Genomic DNA, 11,881 nt, shown 5'->3' with positions numbered 1-11,881 from the left:
CGAAACCATTCGCAGGACATCTACTGCATTACGATGTACTTGCCTGATCAATCAATGTGCGTTTGCTAATAGCTTGTTATGTGTATGTAACTGTTGTGTGATTGCTTCTTTGATATTCTTTAGGTATTGGTTTATTGGTTTTATTGAACATTCTTTGCAATTTTTTTTTTAACTTTAAGAAACGCACACACATAGTGTTGGACTGGGGCATGAAGGGACCACCAGGGGATTGTAATGGTAGGGTCCCGCTAAAGGGGTGTGACAAACTACTTTGTTGGTGTTGTCACCTGAATGGGCATGGCCATCCAACAAATCCTTTCTTGGATGGCCAAATATATATAGTCTCTCCGGGGTCACACTCGTCGACTTTACAAATAATTCACAGTCATCTTGTTGAAAATCAATAGGATACAGATAAATAACTAATTAAACGGATTCTAAAATGTTGATAATTAACAAGATGACTATGTGAATTATTTGTTAAAGTGACCTAAGTGCTGCCCCAGGAGAGACTATGGGCCTCATTTATTAACGAGTTTTATCACTCACAAATAGTGATACAACTTGTGTATGATAAATGGTGCTCCATCCAATCAGCTTCCAACTGTCATTTTTCAAACAGATGACAGTTTGGAGCTGATTGGCTGGAGCACCATTATCATACGCAACGAGTTTTATCGGAAACTAATGGGGGAGTGGCTCTTGTTAAATAGCAGCTGTAGGAGGAGAGTGTTAAACTCTTTAGAGATAATATAAAACTGATACAAAGTGACAGCGCTAATGGATGGAAAGATATTGAAAATAAATGTATATCATATATACATGGCTTGGTCAAAATGAACACAATTTAATAAGAATATATAAAAACATGAATATAAATGTTAAGATATGCAAAAATGCAATAGGGATGGGCCCCACAACACTATAATGAGTCACTGAGTCCAGTATTAAGTATATACCCGGTGCAAGTCCCAGTAGGAGGAGTACATTATCAAGTGGGTACTGTAGCAAGAAGTCCTTGCATGTATAGTATGTCCTTTAACTTGGATAAGCTGTTGCCATATAGCGGTTGACTCCAAATTCCTGGTCAGGGAGATTAAATAAATGTCCTCCAAGTGCTCTGGTATGTGGGGGGTCCATGTGCAGGCTCAACGCATTTCCGTGTGGGTGCAACCCGCACCTTCATCAGGAGCAAGTGTGTATGTGAGCCACAAAGGCACTGCTATTTACACTGTTCTAATTTCAAAATTAGTTACAGATGCACAAGACCAAATTACTAATTGACCAAGCCGTGTGAAAAAGAAGATTGTTTACTTTTGCTTATATATAACAATATTGTGTAATACAATGAAGGCAATCATATAAGGGATCACATTGTTGAAAAAAAATACAAAAACAAATGTTTTGTATTGGAAAAGTAATGGACTGGTGGCCCCCCAAACTCCAACCACCACCACCACCTGTGGGTGGTTGTAATGTGTTCCTGTAAACTCAGCAGAGAGATCCAGCAGAGTAATGAGGCATACACACTAGACGATTAGCTCCATGAGCGATATCACTTAGTGTGTCCTTGGCAGGGGTGTGCTCAGTGTCGTTAACGACACTGTTCAGGTGATGAACGACAAAGACCAATGACCTGCGGGAGCGCGCATTGTTGGTCGTTTTAGTTAATCATTTTTGTGCACAATCTGGCCGATATAGTGAAGGACTGAACGATAATGATATCGTTATCATTCAGTTGTCCAAAATATCGGCAAGTGTGTTAATATGCAATGGGGCAAACACACAGGCGAGTGTATATATATATATACGTAATATATATATGTAATATATATATTAGAGAGAAAGAGAGAGAGATGCATATATATGTACCTATAAAAACAAATACTGATGCTATTGGCTAAAAAGATATACTTTACTAAAGACATGTTAAAAGCATGTGGATATTAAAGTAATTATGTTTTCATGAAAAATAGATATTAAGAATGTGAATATATAGAAAAAATATCTCATTCCTTCTAGAAAGTTATTTAAACTGGCTTCTAGAAGCTTTTAATATTATAAGTTAAAATGGCCACTGACAAGTAAAGTAAGACATGTACATCTATGTCAAGGTAACTTTTTATAGATCCACAGATGAATACATTACCATGGTACATATATTTATGTCAAGGTTACTTTCCCATGGTACATAGATCTATGTCAATGTTGATTTTCCATGGATCTAAAGAGGATGACTTGATGACATTATCTGTAGAAAAGGTATACATTTTGGAACCTTCATGACTCAGCGGGAGACTGAGGATTAAAGTTCTAGCAGGGCATGCTGCTAAGATGACACATAAATATAAATATTTTCTTTATATTATCTTGTATTTGTACTTTACTTGTTTCTGTTTAAGAATTGTTAAGTATTAGTAAAATCTTTAATAGTACCTGATTCTTGACTGGACAATATTTTAAATAATATATCCTTTTACTCTTTATTTTATTTGCCTAGCTGACCATTGTATGAATAATTGAGTGTATGTGTTATGGGCCAGCTTTGTCGAAGCTGGTTTAGTGGCTGAGACAGAATCAGTGTAAAATTAGCTTGGAGTGATGCCATCTTGCGAATGGCAACCAGACTCCATCTTAAAAATAAGAATCTGCACGACGTCATTTTGCGAATGGCCGTCCAGCGCCATTTTAGAGAAACTCACACTTAAGTACATACGGCGATGCTATTATTAGCATCATGTGATCGCATATTATTAGCATTATGCAAATGCATATCTCCCCATATCCCATATGCACATTAAATATGCACATTAGCGAATGGATAATATCCTGCATGCGAACGCTGTTTATTAGCTGCATGCTTACACATCTGCCCCAAGTTAAAAGTCCTCACTACATAAATCTAACTAGCGTCTTTTCCCAAACCCCTAATACTTACACACTGCACACTCACATAAAAGGTTCCATAGCTTCAAAGTGTAATATTCAAGGTTTATGCATTTATTACTAATTTTGTGAAATAAAGACTATTTGATATCTAAGGTTTAGTGTATGATAAGCTAACCATGTTTGGTAGCATACTGATCTACTCTGTCTCAACAGCTTTCCGGTGTCATTGGTGAGAAGATCGCAACATGCATTCTCAACTTATGGACAGTAGAGAGTTAAAGCACTAAAATGTACTTTGTAATGTTAGCAGCTTCGATTTGCATGCAGCAGGAAAAAGGAGACAAAAGGCTGTCGGAGGCTGACCTGTGTCTATTTGAATCAACCTGTTAAATGTCCTGTAACAGAAGCACCGTGACTGGGAACCAATGGAATCATGCTAAACTTTCCTATTGTGTTGCTTTTCCCTGTAAGGGTATAAATGTGAATACACACTCCAATCTGTAGTCTTCATGCTGATGCTGTTGATGGAGGTTTCTTATGGATGCCGGTAACTGGTCCCAGTGCGCGTGTGTATGTATAACTGTACCTTGGGTCTGTATAAATTCTTTGCGCTAAATTGTCTTTAGATCACAGTGTGTAACCTACTGTTTTTATGTTGAATAATATCCTTTGTGTGTTGGAAACACATTTCAAGGTCTGAAGGCTTTTATTTTACTGTATGGCTGCGTACGCATATAGCGTCAATTCTAGAAGGTATATGCAGGACTTAGAAGGTATAGGCAGGAGCGTATAAAAGTTTACAAGGTATAGGAAGGATTGTACCAGAGGTCTAATTACATTATAACAGCTTATATGGGGTATATATGTTTGGATCAGCCTTCACAGGACCTGCTTCTGTGATAAGGTACTGAATTCAAGTATTACTTTGGTTAACATTTGAAGGAGAACTAGATTGTTCCAAAGCCCGAGTGAAAACACAATATAACACTATAAGACCTTAGACAGCAGTGTATAAATCATGTATACGATAATAATGTAATTGACATGAGGTACCAAAGGGAAGGTTAAATATAAATGTTTTAATTTTGACTAAGGAAAAGTTCCTATTTAAATAGGGACCTTATCAGGAAAGATCTGCAGTACTGTAGGTACACCAACTAGGCCCAAAGAGCCAATCAAAGACTGGGAAATAATAACCAACGACATTATGATTAAAAAATAAGCAATTCTGAATAAAATTAATAGGTTGAAGCCTGACCCATATATAATTGTATAGCAGCTTCCACGAATCCCCTCCTATAAGATTAGACCAGTGGGTGCATCAGATCCAATTAAAATGTACCATAAGCAACACTTTTCATTGTAGGTCAGGAGTTTAGATTTACCTCAGATTCCCAGCTGGTCCAAGAAGCAAGGGATCTTCCAAATAGCGCTTGACCCTCTAATAAGTTTGAAAAGAAAGACATTTGGAGGAGGATGACATTTCCCAGATTAAGGAAGGAGGTAGTTATTACTATGCAGAGCCACCCCTTGCATGATGCTGACAGCACAAACCAAGAAGGTGGGCCTCCTAGCCCAATTTCCCTATGGGAGTCTCCTAGGCATGAGGAGCATGAGAGTAACTTGGACACATACTGTTTATGTCCAGAAAGAACTATTAGATCCCCACTGATATTGACATACAGTATAACACTTTAGGAGGGTCCAGTGAAGTGACTCATATTATCCTTCCAAATATAATATTAATTTGGTCATATATTGGGTAATCACAGAGAGTGTGAAGGATGGATGCGTTATGAACGAAATATGTATCTTAACCAATTTGAATATTTGGTAATTAATTATAATAGTGCCCAGGCAGTGGGTTTTAATTCCCATCTGCCAACACACCAGGGGGAGAGTGTAACCCCTCTTTAGTGTTACGTTTAAAATGAAATACTTCTGTATTGTCTAAATAATTATGAAGTTATGTGAATTTATGTGAATGCATTAAAATTTCTTTAGCTGATAATTGCAGTGACCACAAGGCTTTGGAATGGGTTAACCATATTATAATAAATGATTTTACTTTAACTTGGACTATGAGTTGAAAGGACACATTGGAATTATGAGTAAAGGAGAAAATAATAAAAAAACTTATCCCGATACTATATTGATTATAGATCACTAATAAAAAGATTATGTGATCATACTTCCCGGAATCAAGATGGACAGTGGACCTGTTGACTAAAGATGCTTATGAACTACTTTATACCCCCTAAAGTGAAGACTCTGCATTTCTCATCATGTATCCCAGTAATTTTCCCCTGGACTTGCTTTATTTGCCCACTCCCTTGAACGCCCCTCATTATCTCATAACCTCCTTGTCACTCCCCATGATAACATATCCACCAATTATATCTCTGTAATATGATGTATTGCAATGTAATGATGTACACCCTTTTAATTAATTATTGTTATTGGAGTGCATAAAATGTATTGTAACTTAATGGAAAATTAGAATATCTCCATGATATATCATTGTACATTGTCCACGTCTGTGCGCACAATCTTATGGCTGGACCCTCTAAATAAATTTACCTTTGTTTTCACCACAAGCTGTCTTGATGAAGATCTGAATCTATCAAGTGGGCGCTCATCCTTATCTTCTCCAGATTCAATCCACATATCACAGCTGACTCTCCCAGTCGACAGAAGGGGTGGACCTGCCCTGGCATTCAGGTTATATATATTTTCATATATTAAACCTTTTGGTAATTTTTGGGTCTTATGTTTTCTGTCGACGGGTAGACTCTTGATATGTGTATCGTTCTTGGCAAGGAAAAATTAACCTGTTTTGGGTGAATGCTTGTACTGAATCAAATGTATGTAGTATATATATGTTATAAAATCTATTTTAGCTTAATACCTGTTTAAACTAAAGTCTGCATTTAAATTCAGTGTTCACTACCTGATTTCACAAGAGTGCCTTTGTTTACTCTGACTCATAGATAACATGCCAGGGGAAGCTCCTTCACTGTTCTGTGTGCGATGATTTGCAGGTTCCAAGTGTCCTAAAGGGACTGTTAGCTGTATGCTTGCTAAATATGGTGATGCTTGTGTGAAAAATGTGTAAGAATGGAGTACCATCACAAAGAACTGTGAACATCCTTTCCCTGAGACAGGCAGTTTTGACCAACTAGTCATAAAATGTCTGGAAAATCAGATAGTGACATTGTTCAAACCTAAAATTAGGGAAAAACATATGCAATTGCTACAGGTATGGAAGCTGGAGACAGGGAAATGGAAAATAAATAGTAACCAAGAAACTGGCCTTCCACCTCCCTATAATGACCCACCCCCTATCCAACCTGAACAAAAGCTGGATAATGCATAATATCCTGCACTCAACAGGGGTGGTTTAGGTGAGAGTCAGATACAGGAGGATGATTTTGACAATATACAAGAAGAAGCTTTATTACATCAACTTGCTTCTGACATTCAGCAGCAGTTAGCAACAGCAATAAGTTTTGCTAGTGCACCTGAACTAGATACCAATGTAGAGAGAACACTCCAGACCCCTCCCGTCCAAACGACCACTAGCTTACATATAAATAGAACCCCACATGATGCCCACCCAGGTACTGCCATTATGTGTACCCCCCAGGACGCTGCTAAGACCTCAGACTTACCCCTATGATAACGCTCTTCAATTTCAATCCCTAGCCTGACCCATAGCCCTTATACTCAGCTCGCCTCCCCTCCACGTACTCTTCCCAAACCTGAAGTACAGAGAAAGCCAAAGTCAACATCAGCCACTTTCACGCGTTTTTCTCCCCAACAGCTACGTACATCCATGAGGGATTTACCTAACTTAGACTACAAAGTTTAAATGATTCTGGACAAGTTATATATAAAAAGACATGGGAGGCTGGCTCAAAGGTATACTCTAATGAAGCCAATGACAATCATGCTGGAAAATATACCTTGGTTATGGGAAACCTGAGTAAAGAAAAGGAGCCAAAATCCTTTCTCCCTATGCATACTATGATTATTCCTGGTAGAGAGGCAGTTGCAAATGAACAAGGAGAAATGGTAACACCAGCAATTCCTCCAACAGAGCTTGAAGTGTATCACCCTTTCACTAAGGCAGATTTAAAGGAAATTGCGTCTGCATTTCTAGACCTGAGGAAATATGTCACCTTAACATGCGATTTTATCTCTAGAGAGCATAGAAGTCATCAGTTTACTGCTAAGGATTTCATTCAGATGATAAATGTTTGCCTTGCAGAGGATGATGTAAACAAAATACTAGCAGACATAGCATTTAAAGAGGGTCCTATAGAAAAAAACTATGTGAATATGGCAGTAGCAAAATTTATACAACATCCAATACTCAAGTATCCTCCTGTGCCACAGTGGGACAAGCTTTTCTCAGTCTCTCAGAAGGCAAATGAATCTGTCTCAGAGTATTTTGACCATTTCAAGATAGAAGTTCTGCATTGCACGGGAGGTGCAATCAAGGCAGATGATGCAGCAGAAAACCGAGTGCAACTGGTTTCCTGCTTCATGATGGGACTAAACCCTAAACTTAAACAATAAGTGTCTAGAACTAAATTAGGATGGAGGGATGCTGCCCTTCAGGATGTGGTGGGTGAAGCACGAGGGCACGAGTGGAATTTAGTTAAGCCCACTAGTGTGCTCGTGGTTGAACCCGTAACTCCAGCCCAGTTTAAACCAACCCAGTTTAAGCCCTCTCAGAATAGACATCAAAGGGGACCCAGCAACCCAGTTCGGCAGAAGACAAACGAGAGATGATCAAATGATTGGAGACAGGCCGCAACAGATAATTTGTTTTACTTGCGGCATTCCTGGTCACATCTCCAGAAACTGTCCACAATAATATAGAAACAATAGAGATAATGTTTCCCGCACTTTTCAACAACCCCAAGCTCAGGATAGAGCCCCAGTAAGTAATTTAAACCCATCTGGCCCCAACCAAACTACCCAAATCCCCCCTTGAATAGCAACAGCCGCCCTTGGGCCGCTGATGGAGGAAGACGTTGGGATCAGCAGTATTGGTGGTCCGGCAATCCTTTATCTTCTGTTTGCAGTGCAGTGCCTGTGAACATGAAAGAACCTACAGTGACTCTAAAAGTGAATGATGTCCATGTGGAATTCTTGGAGGACTCAGGTGCCTCTCAGTTGGTCATGTGCACTGCACTGCCTACCCAATAGCTAACCAGACACAGCATTGCGGCCGTTGGTGTGTCTGGCCAAGTTCAACAATTCCCTGTGTTAACAACCAGTTGTGTGCAGATAGGCCCACTGCAGGATACTCATGCTTTCCTGCTAGCATCAAATGCCCCTCAAAATTTACTAGGTAGGTATCTACTGTGTAAAATAAATGGCATAATATATTGTACACAGGAAGGTGTGTTTCTAGATGTGCCTGAGCTGCATGCATCTATTGCACAGGCATCTCTGGATGTACCTATACCTCTCCTTACTTTGCAGTCTGTACCAGATACTCAGCATACAATGTCCCCAGAACATGAGAGATTACTACAGTGTGTGCCCACTGACTTGAGGGCAACTCACAAAGATGAGGTAAGTTTATTGCAAGATGTTACTCCTGTTTTGGTAACATTACTTCCAGGTAGGAAAGCTCTGAGCATTGCCCAGTATCCACTGAAAGCTGAGGTGGAGGAAGGAGTGTTTCCCACCATCGCTTCTCTCCTTCAACTGGGGGTCCTAGTTCGCTGTACTAGCCCCTCCAACACTCCAATTTTCCTGATAAGGAAACCCAGACCCTCAAAGTCTTACCATTCTGTTCAGGACCTCAGGGCACTAAATGCAGTGGTACAAACATGCCACCCTGTGGTACCCAATCCTGCAACCATACTAAGCCAAATACCCAGCGAATCAATGTATTTCACTGTCATAGATTTGTGCTCAGCATTTTTCTCCATACCTCTACATCTAGATTGTCAATACCTTTTTGCCTTCACACACAGGGGACTGCAATATACCTGGACCAGACTGAGTCAAGGATATGTTGATTCCCCTAGTCAATTAGCCAAGCTCTTCATGATAAATTGCAACATTGGATGTCCGCATTTAATTCCGTGCTCATTCAATATGTTGATGACTTACTGCTTTGTTCCCCAACACTAGCAGCCTCTCTACAGGATTCACTGTCCCTTCTCACCTTCCTAGCCTATATAGGACTGAAAGCTAGTAAGACCAAGTTACAGCTGTCACAGGAATGGGTAAAATAAATGAGCCACTGCCTCTCACAGGGGTTCAGGCATCTGCTACCCACACATACAGCTGCAATTATGGCAATGGACATTCCCCGGACACAAAAGCAGGTCCACACATTTTTGGGGATGACCACCTTTTGTCGCCAAAGGATACCTGAATATGCTGCTATATCACTGCCATTACAGGAATTGGTTTCCATCACAAAGCCAGACCCTGTAATCCAAGATGACAAAACAGAACAAGCTTTAAACTTACTCAAGAAGGCACTGGTAGCTGCTCCAGCTTTAGGGCTACCCTGTAACACTAAACCATTTTTTCTTTTCTGTACAGAATTATCAGGATGTGCAGCAGGACTCCTGGCACAAAAGCACGGTGATTGGCATGACCCGCTAGGTTACTATAGCGCTCAGCTTGATACGGTTGCTAGAGGCCTACCACAATGTTTACGGGCTGTTGCTGCGGAGGCCCTGTTAGTTGAAAAAACAGCAGATATAGTCCTGGGACAATAGTTATACCTAAATGTCCCACATGCAGTTGCAGCTTTATTGAATGGGTCAGCTACAAAACACATTACCACTTCTAGGCTGACCCAATCAGAACTGGCCCTGCTGATGCCACCCAACCTTGATTTGCAGTGATGTACTACTCTAAACCCTGCCACCTTTCTCCCAGGTGTGACTGGATGGTCACAAGGGGTGGAGGGTAAAGGAAATGTACAAAATGTTGATGATTATGATTGTGAAACTCTAACACAATATATTTGTACCCCAAGGCCTGACATCAAAGACACACCCATAGAAAATGCTGAACTAACCCTTTATGTGGATGGCAGTTGCCGCAGGCAGAATGAGAAAAGGATACTCACTTCAGGGTATGCCATCATGGGCGATACTGATACAGTTGAGGCACATGCTCTCCCGCCACCACATTCAGCAAAAAAAGCAGAAGTTATTGCGCTAGGGAGAGCATGCCAATTGGCGAAGGATAGAACTGTAAATATCTACACAGACTCACAATATGCCTATGGTGTGGTACACGATTACGGAGCCATTTGCAAACTAATTAACTGTTTGACTTCTAATGGGACCCCTATATCCCATGCGGATATTGTCAAATATCTAATGGATGTAGTTTTACTTCCCAAGGAAGTGGCTGTGATAAATGTCAAGCACACACAAGCCACCAAGACCCAGTCTCTTTGGGAAATGCAAGGGCAGACGAAGCAGCTAAGAAAGCGGCTATAGAAGGTGCTCACATTACCCTTGATCAAATATATGTGGTCCCAGAGTTAGAACCAATTGTGTCATTACATATGTTCCAACCTGTCACGTATGAGAAACTAACATGCCTATATGAGTCTTGTTCACAGAAGGAAATTTCCTCATTGAAGGCCAAGGGATGTGAGGCAGATGACCTGGGAGTGTGGAGAGACAAACTGGGAAGGTCAGTTTGCCTAGCTTGGCCGAGGCAGCCCATGGGCTTACTCATGTTGGAAAGGAGGGAATGGTGAGGACAGTCAAATTATACTGGTGTGCTCCAGGGTTCTCCTCATATGTAGGAAGAGAGTACAGTCGTACCTTACCTGTTTGCAAAAAAACCCAGGCAAAACAGTTCCAACCCCAGTGATGCCTATTCCGCCTAAACGAGGACCTTACCAAGCAATACAGATTGATTTCATACAGCTTCCACCCTGTAGAAACTTTAAGTATGTTTTGGTAATCTGTGACATATTCTCTGGGTAGGTTGAAGCTTTTCCAGCGGTAGCTTGCACTGCTAGTTTCACAGTAAAGAAATTGGTACAGGAATTTGTTTCTAGATATGGTATACCACACATTATTGAATCAGACCAGGGAATGCATTTCACAGGACAGGTGTTTCAGGAAATGTGTCGACTTATGGGAATAGAGTCGAAATTACACTACCTGTATCAACCCCAAGTGGCTGGCAAGGTCGATCGAGCAAACTTTACGATAAAGTGTAAATTGTCCAAGGTCACCGTGGAGACAGGTGTGATTTGGGTGGATGCACTGCCTATAGTTTTGCACAGCATGAGTGTAACTCCTAAGCCTCCTTTAAATCTCCTTATGAGATCTTGTTTGGCCGATAACCAAACTTAATGCTAGGCCCAGAAGAGAGTCATGTCACTCTACATGACATAACCACTGAGTATGTCCTTAGCATGCAGAAACAATTCAGATTAATACACAAGAATGTGATAGCTAGCCAGCCCACCAATAATAGTGAAATAGACTGTCACAATGTCAAACCTGGAGAATTTGTAATGGTGCAAAAATATTTATGTTCAGGTTCCCTTGTAGACCACTGGGAAGGACCCTACCAGGTGTTGCTGACTACTTCAACTGCTGTCAAGGTCGCAGAAATGCCTACCTAGGTACATGCTTCACATTGTATGAGGGTAACCGGATCTGTACCTGTCAGCTCTCTGGCAGACGAAGCTAACGAGGAGACGGACCTGATCCCAGCTCTGGAAGAGCTGTTTCAAGGAAAGTAAACCTATCCATGACTAGGGTAGATAAGATGGAGAAAGAGAGGGCCTGGAACACAGGTTTTCTCCATCCAAAGCAGAAGAAGGGGAAATGTGATTGGTGCTTTATAGAATCAGCAGCACTCACAGCTTGTTTGATTATAGTCATGTGGATGGCAGGGATCCTTATTTATTACATCCTTATTAGGATGAGGGGAATTAGGGGAGTACAAGAGACCCTTAGTGCGGTGGTAAGCAGGG

The sequence above is a fragment of the Taudactylus pleione genome, unplaced genomic scaffold (assembly GCF_031769625.1).
Source record: "Taudactylus pleione unplaced genomic scaffold, aTauple2 ptg000318l, whole genome shotgun sequence".
Lineage (NCBI taxonomy): Eukaryota > Metazoa > Chordata > Amphibia > Anura > Myobatrachidae > Taudactylus > Taudactylus pleione.
This window is presented reverse-complemented; position numbering follows the sequence as displayed.